This window comes from Zingiber officinale, chromosome 11A (genome assembly GCF_018446385.1).
Source record: "Zingiber officinale cultivar Zhangliang chromosome 11A, Zo_v1.1, whole genome shotgun sequence".
Lineage (NCBI taxonomy): Eukaryota > Viridiplantae > Streptophyta > Magnoliopsida > Zingiberales > Zingiberaceae > Zingiber > Zingiber officinale.
This window is the reverse complement of record NC_056006.1, coordinates 68,861,984-68,881,031: the sequence shown is the minus strand read 5'-3', so window position 1 is coordinate 68,881,031 and position 19,048 is coordinate 68,861,984. Positions and strand designations below refer to the sequence as shown.

General features: G+C 40.2%; 1 long non-coding RNA gene across 1 annotated transcript; it reads right to left on the bottom strand.

Annotated features, from left to right (window-relative positions):
• Positions 1-1,123: 1,123 nt before the first annotated feature.
• LOC122032668 lies at positions 1,124-1,957 on the bottom strand. Its single transcript, XR_006126186.1, has 3 exons — positions 1,803-1,957; positions 1,611-1,711; positions 1,124-1,184 (listed from the first exon to the last, which is right to left on the bottom strand). It is a non-coding gene; the product is annotated as an uncharacterized LOC122032668 (long non-coding RNA).
• Positions 1,958-19,048: the final 17,091 nt, after the last annotated feature.

Here is a 19,048-nt window from a genome sequence, read left to right as displayed (position 1 = left end):
AAACACCGAATCATATATGATATACAAAGAGGTACTGGTACAAAAACCTAAGTATCGATAATCTAGATACACAGCCGAAACAACAATCCAAATCCTAGTCCTAACCTCAGTAAGCATGGTATGTCACTCTAGAAACTAAGATACTCATGGTAACAAGATAATCATGGCAACAAATCACGAGATATAATCACAGGTGACAAACCTAACATGCTATGGATATCAAACATTGACATACCAAAGGCAAACATGTTCATTGCATGTAGTTATAAAATACTATCATAAAAGATAAGTCAAGAGGTACCCGCCTCCAATGAGAGTATCGTATCCGGTCCAATCCGACATCGAGATGCTCGTCTCGCGTCAAAGTCCTGTGTCAATAATACATATACATTTTTATTTAGCTAACAATTCATTAAATAGCTAAATAAAAATCCGTACGACTAATTTAGGGTAAAACCCTAATCACATCATCCAAATCAACCAACATAATTGATTGTATTCATTAAACCTTATCTTAGGATCAAACCAAAAAGGAAGATCAGTACACAGGTCAGATAGAATATCAATAACCCTATGTCCTGAACATAATAAGTATGGAATATCCTGATCAGCATAGAAAAATCCATATATACATAATATGGGTACCACAGTATCAGTAAGTCAAATCCACGGATCTAGGGTATACAAGTCCTCTAAGGTATAACAACCTAGACCCAAATCATATCCCTCTTCCATAGCATATGTACCAACAATATACACAGATCAAAGAATCAGGGTCTAAACACCCGAATCATATATGATATACAAATAGAGGTACACAAATCTGATATGGCACAAAAACCTAAGTATCAGATAATCTAGATACACAGGCCAGAAACAACAATCCAAATCCTAGTCCTAACCTCAGTAAGCATGGTATGTCACTCTAGAAACTAAGATACTCATGGTAACAAGATAATCATGGCAACAAATCACGAGATATAATCACAGGTGACAAACCTAACATGCTATGGATATCAAACAGTGACATACCAAAGGCAAACATGTTCATTGCATGTAGTTATAAAATACTATGCATATCCAATGACAATATCATAAAAGATAAGTCAAGAGGTACCCGCCTCCAATGAGAGTATCGTATCCGGTCCAATCCGACATCGAGATGCTCGTCTCGCGTCAAAGTCCTGTGTCAATAATACATATACATTTTTATTTAGCTAACAATTCATTAAATAGCTAAATAAAAATCCGTACGACTAATTTAGGGTAAAACCCTAATCACATCATCCAAATCAACCAACATAATTGATTGTATTCATTAAACCTTATCTTAGGATCAAACCAAAAAGGAAGATCACAGTGGTTAGTGCTCTCACCAACCATGTCTGCCAAGTAAAACACCATACAGGGCCTACACAGAAGTTAATGTAATTAACCCTATGCTTACCTAATAACAAGCAATACCAATAACTCAAATCCTGATCTACCTAATGTCACATGGTTAGTTCTGTCAAATCTGTTGAAACTGAACAAAACCAGCACTGATCTAATACTTAGACATTTCATTGCTCAAACCATAGAAATCATTTAATTCATCTTCCAAAACTCACCTAGATTTGGAGACTCCTCAGTTGAGCCACGGAAGAGATACTTGCAGACAGAAATTCATGGCCAAAGCTACCGTAAAGCTGCTACCAAGGCAAAGCCGGAGCTACAGCCATCACCCACCAACTTAGCACAAACCTCTTATACAAAAAAATTGGAATTCAGATCTCTATAAATCCAAAACCAAAATGACTTACCCAATTTCTGTGCCGGCAGTTTCATCTCTGCAAGCAATTCAACAAAAGCAGATAAGTGAGATGAGTGAAGAAAGAACCAATGGTAACTAGCGCAGTGGAAACCGCTCGGGTGGAGAAGGCAATGCGATCCAAGGATCGGTAGTGAATCCAAGCTAGAGCACGGAGATGGTGGAGCATCAACCGCAATCAAGACGACACTAAGCATGAACCGAGGAAGAGGAGGCTGGGAGCTGGCTCCGACATCGGGTGCTGAATGCATCTACGATCTAGCTAAATCCTTGATAGCAGCCAACTCTGACGAAGGCGCAGCAAAGTGCGGGTGGAGGCACGCCATGCGACGGTGAGCGTCGCGGCAGTACACGTCATCAATCACCGAGCCAAGACCGAGAAGGAAGAGAGGAGAGAGAGAGGCGAAAAAACCGACCGCTCCTCGTTCGGGCGTCGCGCTTCAGGAGAGAGGAGCCGGCGATTTCGCATACCAAGGTGTTAGTTGTGAGGGAAAGAGAGAAGAAAGGAAGAAGAGAATCGAAGAGAACTGGGGAAAAGAACCTCGGAAAAGAAAGAAAGAAAATAGAAAAAATGTAAATATAAACATTTCCTTAAACGGGTAACCTAAGGGCTTTCCCCTCGTCCTAACTCGAGACTCAGACGAGTCTCAAATTAAAAATTCCAAAAATTCTGAAAAATTCCCTTATTAATATTCGCCTATTTCCGGTATTTTACACATGTTTAGTATGCTTCTCTTATTGGTTTATGAGCATATTTAGCTATACAATGATCAGCATTTCAGTTAGCATGATTTCCTTTGCTATATATGAGCATGAGTAGTTTTATATGTTAGCATTCAGTTTTAGCATGTTTTTATTTATATACATGCATATCGAGTTTTTGTGAGTAGATAGCGCTCACTAAGCTTTATGCTTATAGACTGCATTTCCTCCTAGATAAAGGGAAAGAAAGAATAAGGAAGACAAGGAGATGCAAGAGGAGTATGTGATGTGTGGACTATGGAGGTCCTTGGGACTTAGCTAAGAATTCATTTAGTTTAAGAATGTGATTAGTTTGATTTCTTATTAGTTAAGGATGATATTATGTTTTCAGTATTCATTTTATTATCCTGATGATTATTATTAAGCGTGATTGTGGTTAGTTTTCATTTCTTATTAAACCGTGGTGAATATATTTCCCACCACCGTACGAGTTTTGCTTGTATTATGGAAAATGGTCACCAAGACAGGGAGACTCAATTTTCGGGGGTTTTCCATGTGATTTTAATAAACCGGTTTAAGTAGAGTTAGTATGATAAAGTACGAACATGTAGTAGTAGTAGTGAAGGTGGTCGTAAGGTTGAAGTCCATTCTCCAACATCGATCATCCTTATGTGTCTCCCAAGTAAAGTATTTAAAATTATTTCTTTATTCGCTTTCCTATTAACTGCAGATAGAGTATTTGATTTTAAGTGCTTAAGTAAGATAGAAGTTTCTCTTTTATTCATATACCTAAGTTTGGTTAGAAAGGATAAAGAATATATCAAGTCTTTCTTTCTTTGCATAATTAGATGTCAAGAAGAGGGATCCGTCCTGCTCATCGTCTTGAGGGCCCGACGGCAAGAGCAACTCGAACCAAATCTTCTCCGTTGTTGCTCAACTCAGACAAGAAGCGAGACAGCAAAGGCAAGTCGCCAACTGATGGCGAATCAGCCACCTGTCCTCCCCTCCTCTCCAACCATTAATGAGAGACTGTAGAGGTTCCACCGCTGTCCTGGAAGTCCCAAGACCTAGAAGACAAGAAGCATACCGTACTGTTGGCTTAAAATCTGACTTTAGAGTTTCTGGTGCTGAGAGCCCGATGCTGCTGGTTCAAGACACTAGAGAGCACCATGGAGCTTCTTGATTGGCCAAGTCGAAGAGGTCAAGTGTTTCATTTGCCTATCCGGGGATGCTCGATGTGGGGAGAGAGTTAAAAGCAAGAGCGATCAATCGATGAGTCAATGGTGACGCGTAGTTTTATGAAGAATTCTTCCGTGATCACCAATAAGCATTATGAGGAGTTCATAATTCAGAAAAGGTGACTCGATGAGGAAGCGTGAAATTCAATAGGCTAGCTCTTTATGCCCGAGGCTAGTAAGCACGGAGAAGGCGAGATGATCGATGCTTAGGATAGGCTGATAGCACTTAATGAGTAGTGAGCTCATCGACCTCGTGATCGAAGAGCTGTCAAGCATTAGTCACGAGCACTATACTCCAAGATCATCGCACAACGAGCGCCGCAATAAGCCAGCAAGATCAAGACAAGATAGTTGGCAAGAAACCTCAAATAAGCAAAGAATCTGGAAAGGGAAGGGTAACAAGAGAAAGCAAGGAACTGTGAGAGGTAACCAAGGGACACAGGCATCTAGTTCCCTCCAAATGTGGGAAAATACATCCAGTCTTCTTGGGTAAGACTGATGTTATTCGTGTGCGTGGAAGGACATATGGCTAGGAGTGTCCTAACACAAAGCACCTCCACCCAATGCCAATATAATATACAAGGGTTACATTACATGCCACTGCAACTGAAGGACCTCGGCAGGTCGGAAGGTCCAAGTTCCGGCCACCGATGCTCTCAAGAGGAAGCGCTAGTGCCTCCGTCAGAATAACAAGTCAAGTAGTTATTTTTCAGCATATAGCTCGATACTGGGGCGACCCATTCTTTTGTATCCATACCTTTTGCCAAAGAATTACCCTCAGAAGCATGAATCCCAAGTTCCCGCCCTAACCCTTCGGGAAGTCATGGAATCTAGTCGCTGGTTTCGGCCTCCGTCTGTACTGTAATGCAGTGAGCTATGTGTAACCGTGAGTCATCGCCATGCAGTTTCGATATCATTTTGGGTATGGATTTCCTTAGCAAGCACAAAGATGGGACTACCGCAGGAAGAAAGTGATCTTTAGTCCGAAGGTGAACCATCCTTTGAATTTACAGAGAGGAGGAAGGAAATTCCTCTCTTCCTCACATCTCACGGACTAGCTAAAGGGTGGCCTTGGTTTTCTTGCATTCATTGAGCAAGAAGAAGAAAGACCTGGTAGGAGGAAGTTCGTAATCATGAGTATCCGTATTCCCAGAGCTACGGACTATCTCCCAACAGTTTTGAGATTGAGATGGCCCACTGGGTCCAATTTCAAAAGCTCCATACATGTCTCAGCAGAGCTAAAAGAGACAAGAGCAACTTCGTGAGTTATCAAAGCTTCATCCGCCTAGTCACTCACCTTGGGAGCTCCGTGTTGTTTGTCAAGAAGAAGGATGGATCTATGAGATGCATAGATTATAGGGCTCAATCAAGTGACCATCAAGAACAAGTATCCATTCCACGTAATTGAATAATTATTGATCAGAGACACAGATTCTCAAGATAGAACCGCGCCGTACCATCGTGAAAGTGAAGAGATACACCCGTAACGCTGTGACCGTGACGATGCACTACGAGTTCGTAGTCATGCCTTTGGTGACTAATGCACTGCTTCATGGACATGGATGCAGAGTGTTCGAGAATACCTTGACAAATTTGTCATTGTGTTCATCGACATTTTAATCTATTCAAGGACCCTAGAGGAGCACACGACTTGAGAATAGTTCCCTGCACTCTTGCTAAGTTAAATTCTCAAGTGCAAAGTGTGCAGTTTCTAGGTCACATCGTTTCTAGAGAAGGCATACAAGTAGATCCAAAGTAGAAGAGAATTGGAAGAGACCCAAGAATGAGAGATCAAGCTTCCTTGGTTTAGTAGCTAGAAATTCGTGGAAGACTTTTCTAGAATAGCCTCCACTTCATTTCCCTCACGTAAGAAGTTTGAATGGTCGAGGATAAATGTGAGCGAGTTTCCAGAGAGAAGAAGAGACCATGCCTCCTGCTCGATTAGCCAGAGGTGACAAGAGTTTTGACATCTACAGTGATGCTTCCAGATGGGCCTAGGAGCTGTACTCATGCAAGAAGGAAAAGTTATAGCTTATGCTTCGTGCAACTCAAAGACTATGAGAAGAACTACCCCACTCATGATCTTGAGTCAGGCATTGTGGTTTTCTGAGAAAACTCCGACATTACATGGAGTGAGGTAATCTTCAGCCAGAATCGAGTCTTAAGTACTTCTTCACCGGACTTAAACACAGAGGTGGCTAGAGAGTTGGTCAAGATTATGAAAACCTACCATCCAGGCAAAGCTAATGTGGCGAAGTAAGCAGATCCAAAGGTCATCCACGATGTCTTTGTCATCATTAGCCCTACCCGCGAAGTTGTCGATTTTGGTATGGAAATTATATGGGGCAATTCTCGCACCTTAGAGTCAACCCTACTTGAGGATATACAGAGAAAGCAAAGTGAAGATCCCGATATCCAAAAGATCAAGCAAGGGATACAGAAGAAGGAAATTGAGTTTCGTAATCCGAATTCTTTATCGTGGAGAGTCGCCTTTGTCCCAATGATGAAGAGAAAGAAAATTTTAGAAGAAGCTCATAGTACACCTTATTCCATGCATGGTTCTACCAAGATGTATCAAGACGTGAAACAAAGATTCTGTGGTCCGGACTCAAAGATGTAGCTAACATTACACACACGACATGTCACAGGATCAAAGCAACACTGAGACGAGAGAGTCCCAGACCTCTTCCTATACCGAGAGTGGAGTGGGAAGACATATCCATGGACTTCATAATGTGGTCTCCCAAGAACCACAAATGGATATGATGCGTGATAGTAGAGATGGACCAAGTTATTCTGCTCATTTTCTAGCCATCGGTGTCTACACTTAAGAGATTTGTATGTAGATTAGACTCGATCACGAGGTTCCTAAATATATTATTTCGAGATAGAGATGGGCGCTTCACCTCTCACTTTGGGAGTGTGTCTGAATGCACTAGGCACCAAACTCAAGTTCAAAGATGTCCATCCATCCATGATCGATGGAATGACGAAGCGAGTAAATCGATTCTAGAAGATATGCTCGAGCTTCAGGCACTAGATTTCAAGGAAGTCATCGCTGATGGTTTGGTTGCTTTAACAATAGCTATCGTGCCACCATCACAATGGCACCATAGGCGCTAGGCGTGTGGAAGTGCAGATCACATTTCTGCAAGGAAGCGTGTGAAAGAAGAGAGATGGAAGTGGGCGGGCATACGGTAGCGGATCGATAGATAAGACTACTGCTATTCAAGATCGACAGAATTGAGACTCGGTAGAGGACAGAGTGGATTATACAGACGAAGCGTAAGCCACTTGAATTCCAAGGGGGATTCCTTCTTCAAGTCGCCTATGAAGGGTGAGATTTGGCAAGAAGGCAAATTAAGTCCGTTATGTAGGACCTACCGATCACGTAAAGGATTGGGAAAGTAGCTATAAGTTGGATTTACCACAAGATATGTCAAGAATACACAATGTATTTCATGTCTCCATGCTAAAGAAGTGTCTCCATGACCGAGCCAAGTGATTCACCACAGTCGGCATCGATCAAGAGGATCTTAGTTATGAGAGCAGACTACAGGATAGTGGTGAGCGGTCAAGAGACTAGGAAATAAAGTGCCACTAGTGAAGGTTATCCGGCATGGTATGGCACGAAGTCACTTGGGCGGGAGGACATGTATAGATGGAGTATCCAGAGCTATTCTAAGTTCGAGAACTTTTATAAGGTATGGAATTAATGACCCAATTTTTCCTATTTCAAGTTCTAAAGTCCATAAAAATATTTGGAAATATTTTAAAATATTCTAGAGATTTTAAGAATTTTTAGAGTATTTTTACGTAATTTTAGAGGTCGTTTAGTAGGGTTACAAAAAAAAGTTTTAAAAAAATGTCAAGGTGAGATTCGAACCCACGATCTCGGTCGGATGACCCAAGCAAAATCCAACCACCGATTGGCTACACGGTTTTGTTAATCATATATGGAGCGATATATATTTAACTAGTAGTTAGAACAAAAATAAATTGAAATAAAAGGCGCGTGAGAATCGAAGCCTGACATGGCTTTACTCAAACTCATGACCAATGCAGAATTATTGTCCCAGAATATCAGACGACAAGTATATAAGGTAGTTAAAACGAAAATAACCTAAAGTATAAGATTTAAATCTTATTTCGAAAACCTAAAATTTTCTCTCATAATTCCCGATCCTTCACGCGTGCGACGGCTTCTCTGGCTCGGGAAACAATCTGGAGCCTAGGGCATCGATTTCACGACCACAATGCATCTTTGTGAGATCTTCACGGTGGTGGTCACCTCCGGAGAGTACACGGTGTCAAGGGCTAAAAGCCAGCCACACCTCTCAAGAGGTCGCTCCTTTGGGTGCAAGAACAAGGGAGTTGCTTCTCACATGTAGGAGTGGTTCCGATCGATTTGTTTTCATGGTTTTCAGATTTTGTGAACATGATGTTAGGGATCTTGGGATAGATTTAAGATTTTTCTTGCTCTGTTCTAATCTGTTGAAGCATGTTTAGAGTTTAGAACAACTTTTTCTTTAACTTCATATTTGCAAGCAAGAACAATTTTGTATAGGGTCTTGCCGTGCATGAATAGCCCTCATCTTAAGCCTACTGTTTAGATCTTGGGTAGCATTTTAGTTTTGATTTCTTCTTGTTGTTTTAATGAACATGAACAACCCTTATATTTAGCATTTCAGTTTGCTTGGATTTCCTTACTAGCTTGTCAAGCAGAGAACAGAATTGTTTCCAGGTTTTAATCATAACCATGTGCTTAGTTGAAAATTAGTATTCCAGGAAATACCCTAGATTATTCAGATGATATGCTCATAGTATGCAAATTTTAGTGCTTTATTATTAGATATACATGAGCAGATTTTCTAGATTCCATTGCATGCCTGGTAGTTGAATTTGTTTTACTTTCACAGCATGCTTAAGTCCTCATTACTACTTGCTTAGTTGGGATATTTCACAGTTTGATCTTCTATAGCATTTCTAAGCATTTCTTAAATTGCATGCTTAGCTTTACTTTCACAGCAGGTTTAAGATGATTTATTTCCCTTTGCCATTAGATGTGCACGGTGATACTTTCTAGTCTCTTTTGCTATTAGAATATCTTGAGCATGCAATTATTAGTTTCTTTGCTATTACATAAGCATGAGTTTCTGTCTTTAAGAACTATAAGCAAGAGAGACTAAGGTCTAGACTTGATTTCAATTCCAAGATTGAATATCACAAGGTGTTTGCTTAAATGGCAAGTAAGGGCAAGTATAAAGAAGTTATAGTTAACAAGAAAGTATTTTACTTTTTAATGGCATGTACCGGACACAAGGTCCATTGGGTGGGCTCCTAGATCGCCCCTAGGCACAAGATCGCCTAGAATTACCTTAGTAGTTTCGGGATTAGCTACCTCGACTCTTATTAACGATGCGCGCAAATTGGTACTATGCCGGGCCCAAAAGAAGTTTATTATTATTTTGAAGTATTAAAGTATAAGTTTTGAAACAAATGAAACAAGCTTCAAATATGTTTAGAATTAGAAAGTTTAGTTTCTTGTTGTTTGAAGCATTCAGTAGTAGTTTTATTTGTTTCTTGCTATTATATTATTCAGCATGTTTAGTTTTATTTGCTTTCAGCATGCTGTTATAGTTTTATTCTTATGAGCATGTTTAGCTTTACATGTTTAGTAGTTTTACATGTTTAGTAGCTTTACATGTTTAGTATGCTTCTCTTATTGGTTTATGAGCATATTTAGCTATACAATGATTAGCATTTCAGTTAGCATGATTTCCTTTGCTATATATGAGCATGAGTAGTTTTATATGTTAGCATTCAGTTTTAGCATGTTTTTATTTATATACATGCATATCGAGTTTTTGTGAGTAGATAGCGCTCACTAAGCTTTATGCTTATAGACTGCATTTCCTCCTACTGCAGATAAAGGGAAAGAAAAGATACAGTGAAGGAAGGCGACAAGGAGATGCAAGAGGAGTATGTGATGTGTGGACTATGGAGGTCCTTGGGACTTAGCTAAGGAATTCATTTAGTTTAAGAATGTGATTAGTTTGATTTCTTATTAAGTTGATAAGGAAAGGATGTAGTAAGAAGTTATGTTTTCAGTTTTTCATTATCTGCATGATTTGAATTATTAAACTGCGTGATTGTGGTTAGTTTTCATTTCTTATTAAACTTCGTGGTTGATTGAAATATATTTCCAGCCACCTGTGGCTGAGTATATTATGCTTGTATTATGGAAAATGGTCACCGGTACAGGGGAGACTCTGCCGAAATTTTTCGGTAGGGTTTTCCATGTGATTTTTAATAAACCGGTTAAGTAGAGTTAGTAGATAAGTAACGGTCACACTTAGAGAGTAGTAGTAGTAGTAAGAAGGGTGGTGAAACCCTCTGGAGGTCTCGTCTTTGGAGGCTCGACATAGCCTCTCTAGTCCGGATACTGATCGACTAGAGTGCGAGGAGCGACGTGGTGCTCGGGAGCTGGGTGAGCCGGAGCCTCCTCAGGAAGCAAGGTTAGCATAAACTCATCTCGCGCTGCCTCCCCGCTCGTTGTGCCGGGTCGGGCCGTCTCGCCCCCAGCCGGGGAATCCCTCATCATCTATATGAATGCTAGCTAGGAAAGTTCCTAGCTCCTATAACATCAACCGGTATATAGGATGTAACCTCTGGTGACATCAATGTCCAAGGTGGACATATATCGCCGCAATGTGGAAGGCATATGAACTCGCCCACTAGTCACGATATCGAGTAGATGATGGTGGAAAAGATATGGTGATGTCTATCTAGCCTACACAGGCATAGTAGAGGAGAAAGAGTGGAATGGACGATCACGATGATGAGTGCTCGAAATGGTAGAATGCAAAGACTAAGACCCTATAGAGGTAGTCCCGACTCAAGGGTAACTGCCTAAAGCGGGTCCGGTACTCGCCAAAAAATATGAATAAATCGTATCAAGAGTGATATGCGAGTAGGGATCCCCAAATGGTAGCTCCCTGGGAGGATAGCACTGAAAGGGACAAATAGATGGTCGTATCTCTAAAAAGTCCCTGATGGTAATGGGGGATAGCTTAATATCAGTGCCAGCTGCCCTAGTAGTATAGGTAAAGTCGTCTACTTTCACTAGGTTGTTATAGAATTCAGCGCACAGACTTATATTTATTGGACTAGTACATTCGACAAGGTTTCGCAGGTTGTAGTGGGTTATAGCTTCTATAGCTAGAGCGCAAGATCGTAAGAAGAATGCTCTATCTATACTTTTAGTCCTAATGGCCATGTAGATGGTCGACTCGAACTTAATTCTAAGCTCATCAATGGGAAACCTAGGGTCAATGCTAGGAGTGGAGGGCCCAGCACCAGACTTAGAACGTTTCCTAAATTTTAAACCAAAATTATACTAATTAAAGAGAATAAATAAGCAACATATTTCTAAAACAAATTTAAATAGAAGACAGAAGTTTTACCGAGGGGCCATCGCTAGAATATATTTAGAACTAACGACCTCGGTTGATTTGCGACAGCGTATTTACCGCAAAATGAGGGAAAATTTAAATTTTGAAACGCTTTAGTAGTAAAGCTCGATAGGAGCCTTGACGAATGCGAGGGGAGTGGTGCAATTGGAGGGGGGCGCCCCTGCCCCCTATATAAAGGCCCACACCCATGGCACTATCTCACCTGGGTCGCGCCTGGAGAGTCCCTTCGCCCGCTCGATGTAACGACTTTCCGAACACAGAAGGCTTTTGTAAGGCCCGACATTACGCCGTATGCGTGCTAACTATTCCATGACCATCATTAAATCTAAGTGCTGTATTAATTAAAACTTTGCTAAACTATTATCATTTCTTGGTTCTACATGTGCTAATGTAATCTGATATATTACATCCTCATGGTCAAGAGACTTAACTAACCGCTTATCATAGCCTTCCCGTTGATATCGGGGATGATTGATGGCGGATCGATCGATTCGGTCTCGAATATTGATCGATCCGGATCTGCCGGGCGTGTTCGGTTGGATCGATCGCTATCGAGGCTCGAGGCATGATACATCCGATGTAAGGCTTCTGTTCGATCCGCCGTGATTCCGATCCGTGCGAACTCGCGAATTCTCGGGCGATCGATCGGCACGATCGAGACTGATTCGATTGAGCTTTCCCAATCGGTGATCGAGAGGCTCGCCTACCGATTCGGGGTTTCCTGTTCCACACGAGCTGACGCTTCGTGATCCAAAATCACTCATATCAATTCCAAACTAAATGAAATGCCTTCTAACATCAATTATCTAGCATTCTACACGTCATGACATAATTCACTAATTCATAACATTTAAGCAAACTGAACGGCAAAAAACTAAAATAACAAAGTTCTAATAATTAAACTTGCTAAACTCCCTAAGATCTTTGTTCCAAGTTCCATCCACACATCTTCATCACTGCATTGACCTCCATAGTCCTCCCTTTACCTTTATCGCAGATAAGGAAAATAGTATCTAAGCTTGAGCTTAGTAAGAAACCATCTACCTTACAAAACATGCATACGATGCTATTTATGCTTTGAAAACATGCTGAAAAGAACATATCAATATGCTAAACATGGCATACAACACATGGAAATGATCGATGGCAATAAATGCTAATCATAATCTATCATGTTGTATCAATTGAAACTAAACCGATACAAAAGCTGCTAAATACTAAAGCTATATTGATTTCACATAACTATTTTGTGGTGTTTGAAAACTATATTCATAAGTAGATTAAAATAATATTGTTTGGGCCGCATTGCGTTATGCTTATGATGACTAGACCCGTTTGCAAGTCCCGAATTTAGTAGGGTTTACTAGGTTATCTAAACCTAGGGACGACACAGGAGAACCCAATGGATATCTAATCGATCAATGCGAAAAATAAAACGAACATAAGCTAATAATTTTGTCTTGCTTTTACTAGGTTGTCTAAACCTTAGGGTTCGAACCTAAGGCGTGTGCCCACCCATTGGACGCCTAGTCCATAAAAGCTGTGGCAAGACTATATAAGCTGTAAAATGCTTCTATGGCATGCCTAAGCTAATAAAATGCCTAAATTTTGATACTATCGAGCACTTGGTTGCGCTAGTGCACACCCTATGTGCTAAAATTTGCATAAGACCAAACTAATGCATAAAATCATACGAATAGCTACTTATACCGCGTGAGGGTTTTCACCGCGGCCTAGTTTTCACGAATCTAGTCGCTAGTTGGTGGCGATCCTCTCGACGATCTTCTCGCGCTCGCTCTTTCTCAGGAGAGGAGCCCTATCCTTTGTGTTGTCGGGTGTTCCTAGAACCCTTGGTTTGGTCTGCCGAGAGAGAGAGGGAAAAGAGAGGTGAGGGGTTAGGGGAGGAAAAGTTACGATCAAAATAACTCTTCACTAAACTATTTCCTATTTATATTAAGGAATTAATTCGCCCAACTCTAACATAAATATAATTGATTCCCTTTCTTTCAGACGGCCCTGTTGTTACTAAGGTTCACCATAAGTCATAGAACCCAATAGGTCTCGGGTTCCGCGTAAGCTATTTTCATTTTCTATTTATTTTTGCTACTTCCGCTACTACTCTAAAAATTCCATAAAATATCCTAAAATTCCAGAAAAATACTAGGATATTTCTAATAATTATTTTGAGAATTTTCGGGCATTACAATCCCCATACCTTATAAAAAGTTCGTCCTCCGAACTTAGAATAACTCGGGTATACATCGCGATTGCCCTTCGCCCAAGTTGCCTCTTCCGTGTGGATGTCAAATAACTTTGACTAATGGTACTTCCTTGTTCCATAATTTCTTAGCTCGGTCTATTATCCTAATAGGCGACTATATTGAGGTCTTCACGGATTTCTACCGACGCTTTATCACCGGTTGGCATCAGGATATGCTTCTTCAATAGAGACATGAAATACATTGTGACATTTCCGGGTAGCTCTAGCTCATATGCTACCTTGCCCACTCTTCTGCGATAAGGTATGGTCCCACATATCCGGGACTTAGCTTGGCCTTCTTCCCAAAATCGACTCCTTCATGGAGCTACTCAGGAACATCCGATCTGACCGAAAATTCTGGGTCTGCGCTGTATCGGCATAGCTTTTCTAGCGGCTCGAGCTATCTCTATCCTTTCATGGATCTTGTATAGTTGTGGTGTCGTGTGCGCTACTAGATCTGGAGTTCTAGTTCTTCTACACTCACCACTCATACCGCAGATTGAGATCTACACCCGTAGAGAGCCTCGTAAGGTGCCATGCCGAGCGTGGCTCGATAGCTGTTCAACAATTCTTCTAAACTCGGATATTTGCACCAACTTCCTGAAGTCTAGGGCACATGCTGGAGCATATCTTGAGTACACGATTTACCCGCCTCCCCGACCATCATCCGAGGGATGGAAGTGTTGAACTTTAACTGCATCCAAAGTTGCACACACACACTCGAAGTGTGATGTGAACCTACTATCTCATGCGATATAATGTGGTTCGTGGGACTCCATGTAATCTAACGATCTCCTTGAGATACAATAGGCTGTGTTCCATGGAGTAGGATATCCCGATAGCTAAGAAGTGGGCTGATTTTGTAAACACTCGACTATTACGGATGGTATCAAGACCATTCGTGGTTACGGGCAATCCACTATGAAATCCATAGAAATATCTTCCACTTCCATCTGGTATCGAATGGGCTACACTCCTCGGTCTCGATGTTCCTTAACCCTCGCGTTGGGGCGTTAGCGGTTACATATCGAGCGATGTCTCTCTTCATGTGGCCACCAAAACGCGTTTCTTCAGTCCCGATACATTTGGTGGAGCCAGGGATGCATCGCATAGAGTCTTATGAGCCTCATCTAAAATCTTTCTTGCATTCCTCCCGATCCGGAACACATATCATCACCAAACACAACACCCCTCACTCTGACATTCTCCACTTTACGATTATGCTAATCCTTGCTTGATTTTGAATTTCGGGATCCTGCTCCCCATGTCTGGATGTCACCAAGCAAGGTAGAATCTAATGTCATAGAGAGCTGTCCAACTATGAGTTCGAGACCAAATGTGATCTCTTTAGGGGGTGGTGACATGGTGCTAGAGATAATAAGACCGACGGACTTTGCTAAGTTGGTCTACCTACCTATTTTCTTTTCCCGGGTGGTAGAGGATGTCTATGTCGATCTTTAACCTCTCTAGCCATCTGTCGACGTATTCAGATCATTCTGAGTGAAGAAGTACTTCAGATTCTGATGATCTGTATACACTCTGCACTGAGCTCCATACAAGTAATGTCTCCAAATCTTGAGAGCGAACGCCACTGCTGCAAGCTCAAGGTCATGAGTAGGGTCATTCCTCTCATAATCCTTGAGTTGTCTGGAGGCATAGGCGATCACCTTGCCATTTTGCATCAGCACTGCTCCTAGTCCCAACTTAGAGCATCACTATATATATCAATGCTGTCCGTATTTTCTGGTACTGTCAGAATAGGTGCACTGGTCAATCTCCTCTTTAGCTCGCTAAAGCTGTTCTCACAGTCCTCAGTCCACTGAAACCTTCTGTTCTTCCTGGTAAGAGCTGTCAGTGGGGAGGCTATCCTGGAGAAATCTTTTACGAACTTCCTGTAGTAATTTTCTTAAAAGGCTTTGTCTAGTCGGTGGTGGTTGCTCACATATCCAAGAAGGCCAAGTGCCTCGCCATGCAGTACTGGAAGCTGATTCTGGAAATAGATATTTAATTGTCTTTGTGACCTAGGTGATTTGGATCAAACGTGTTAAGTTCTGCAGGAGATCCAAGTCTAAACTAAAAAGAACAAATAAGTTAAACTTAGGATCAAACGTGTTAAGTTCCGCAGGCGATCCAAGTTTAATTTAAAAGAACACATGGTAGCTAGGAAAAGGTTCAGACCTTCGTACAAAATTTTTGTACAGTAGAACCATTAGGCTTTCCGAGTAGCAACCAACAGGTACCATATTCAGAATGTACACTGCTGTTTCTAAAGCATATCCCCAAAATGAATTTGGTAATTCTGAATAACTCATCATCGATCTAATCATTTCCATAAGAGTCCTATTCCTTCGTTCTGCCACACAATTCTGTTAGGGTGTATGGTGTTGGCCATTTTCATGTCACGTGGCACATCAAATTAATTAAAATTGAAACTCATTAAAATTAATACAAGCGTTGTAGCAACGAGTCCCAAGTCGTATTTTTTTCCAAGGGTTACTAGCAAAATAAATGTGTAAGTACTCCAGAATTGGTTCAAATTGAATTCATTATATTATCAAGGTCAATTAAACTTTTTTCATTCAACTCACACTTCAAACTAATCTCATCTAATAAGATCAAGAACAGAGACACGAAAGATCAACCTCATTCAAACATGATTCTACTCCATCCTTTCAAGTACATACAAAACAGAGGTAACATTTATCATCTCAAATTAAGTATCCACAATCAAATTCATTCACAGCACAAACAAATTCGGATCCAAGCATCATTGAAGTTTTTGAATTAAAACTACCCCTAACTTGTGAACTGATACATGGAATTAAAACTAGAATTCAAGCTAAGTTATCAGCTAACTACTGGTTAGAATTGTAGAAGTTCAAAGAAAATCAGGATCTCAATTAGAAATCAGAAATGGGGTTTGCAAAGCAGTAATTAACAAATTCAGAATTGAAAGAAACAAGTTAAACAGAATTTAATTGCAGAAATTAGATCTAGAGTAACAACACTATAACTACTCAGTTCAAATTTGCATAAGCAAGGAATTCGTTAACAAGCTCTTAAGGAAACAAGAACGCAGAAACTATAAACTGCAAAACTAAACTCTAAGCCATCTCCAATCAAAACTACTCCTCTAACAAGTCTTCCCTTGCTACAACACAAGCTAATTGAATGAAAACTTCAACTCCATTCAATCTCTTCCAGCACCAAGGAAAACTTTCCTGGAAAAGCCGGTGAAGATTGGAACTGCACAGCTCGAAATTTCGCAGATCTTGAATCCAATTTCTCTGGATCGATACTCTCTGATAGAGAGCAAGCCAATATCACCGAAGAATTCCCCCGATGATGGCTGAAACAGAGGACATACGAACAGATCTGAGCTCCGGAGAGATGTTCGCCGGCGCGGGCAAAAGATCCGAGCCTAGAAGCAAAAGAATGGAAGCTCCAACGCCAATTAGACTCGTTGAGAAGTAGATCTGAAGGAGGATGGGGCCGAAATCCTGAAGAAAGACGCCGGGACGATGAGCTGAGCGCGGAGGAATCGACGAAGAAGCTGGGCACTGTAGCTTCTCTGTTTTAAACAGATCTCAGATTTGAACCGACGGCTGGGATCAATTTGGAACTAAATCAACGGTGAAAGTTCGCCTAAAATCTGATCTGAAGGTACTGATCTTGATCTAGGGTCTGGATCTACTCTCCCTTAGGTCGGATCGATCAGATCATCACTGGATGGTCCAGATCTGTCCTATTCTTGATGAACGGCCCAAAACGACCCAAAATTTGATCTTCTTGTTTAAACTCCGATTCGAGCCCAATTTCAGTCCAAATAGATCCAAATCCAAGATCCTTTGATGCCTACAAAATAAGAATTAAATATTAGCACCAAATAACACCAAAAATAAGATAATTTGCAATTATGCCCAAAAATACACACAATGTACAAAATGTGATGTAACCATGATTTAAACTATGAAATCAACATCAAACCATGCATATATGAATCAAAATAATGCAATGAAAATCATGGTTATCAAATCCCCCACACTTAGTCTTGAACGTCCCGTGAAAGTAAAGAAAACTCAAAATCATCTCCACAAAAATTCCCTAGCAATACCTAGAAGATAGTAAAAAGAATTTAACTAAGATCATCTTAAAGATCACCAACAATCATGAATACAATCCAAACAATAATCAGTAGGTATGGTGGTTTCAATTCAATTGAAAAATTAAGCAAGTTACAATCTCACAAGGTATTAACCTATTCTAGCCCTCACATTCAAAATTGCATATAAGTGGAGCTCTCTCAATGCTACTCACAACATTTCACTACCATAAGCTTGCTTATTTTCTACTTCTCCACCACCATAGAACATAGCATACATGAATCAAAAGGATATTATCATGAAGAATTGAAATGGAATAAAAAAGAACAATGAAAAGTGGATGAAATAGGCAAAAGAAAAGTATTCAATGAAGAAAATGAGAAGATGAGAGTATTAGAAGAGTATACTTGATGAGTTGACCATTTTGATGTAAAAAGAGTTGTATACCATTTGTTTTAACCAATTCAAAGTATCAAGCTACCCTCCCATTCAATTTGAATGCCAACATAGAATCTTGTTACATTATCTCCCTTTTGATACTCTCTTGAATGTGTCAAATTTCAAAAAAAAATTCTTTCACTATTTTTCCACTTCAATTTCAGCAATTTGGAAGCTCAAAAATAATCTCAAATCATGAAGAATAATTCCCTTCCCCCACACTTTATTCTTTGACCGTCTCGGGCAATGAAACACAACATGTGACCAAAAACTTGATGCCTTCCTTGTCACTGTCTCTTCTTCATTCATTCTGCAGATTTTTTTTTTTTTTTACAATTCTGCTAGGCTCAGTTGTAAGCACTCCAATATGCACTGAAAAATGAACTCCAGATCTGTCCAATCTATAGGTTGCTGAATATTCCTGGATTCTGAAATTTCTGCAGCTATCAACTGAAACTTTTCATTTCTGCACATAACAAATCCTATGAGAAATTTTGACAAATGAATCAACTTAAAAAGAGTACAAAAAGATTGTTTCAGATGTCAGATCAGATTTCATATTTAAACTCAAAGCCTTCTTGGATCAATTCTGCATCAGATATTAGCTTCTCAATTAAGAAATCAGTTTCTAGAAAATTTCCAGGTCTTCATCACAAGGAACCTCTGGATAAAAGAATACCAAATGACAATGCAATGCCAAATGAGAATTGCATCAACTGCTCATAGATTAGAAACTAAAACAAAATTTATAAATATTCACAACAGCTTGATCAGAGAATTCAAAACTGCATTATTAATTCTGCACTCAATTTCAGGATTGATAACTCAAAGACAACTTATGTTAAGTCATATAAGATCTAGATTGAGAGGAGATCTCATTTATCATTCACTTATGAATTTCGAACCTTAGTTCCAGAGTCTTCAAAACCTTCAGCAACCTTCACTACTGCAGCTGCCAGCTGAAACTCCAGAAACCCAAAACCAATATTTGAATCTATTCCTGGATATAATCTCAGGTTTCA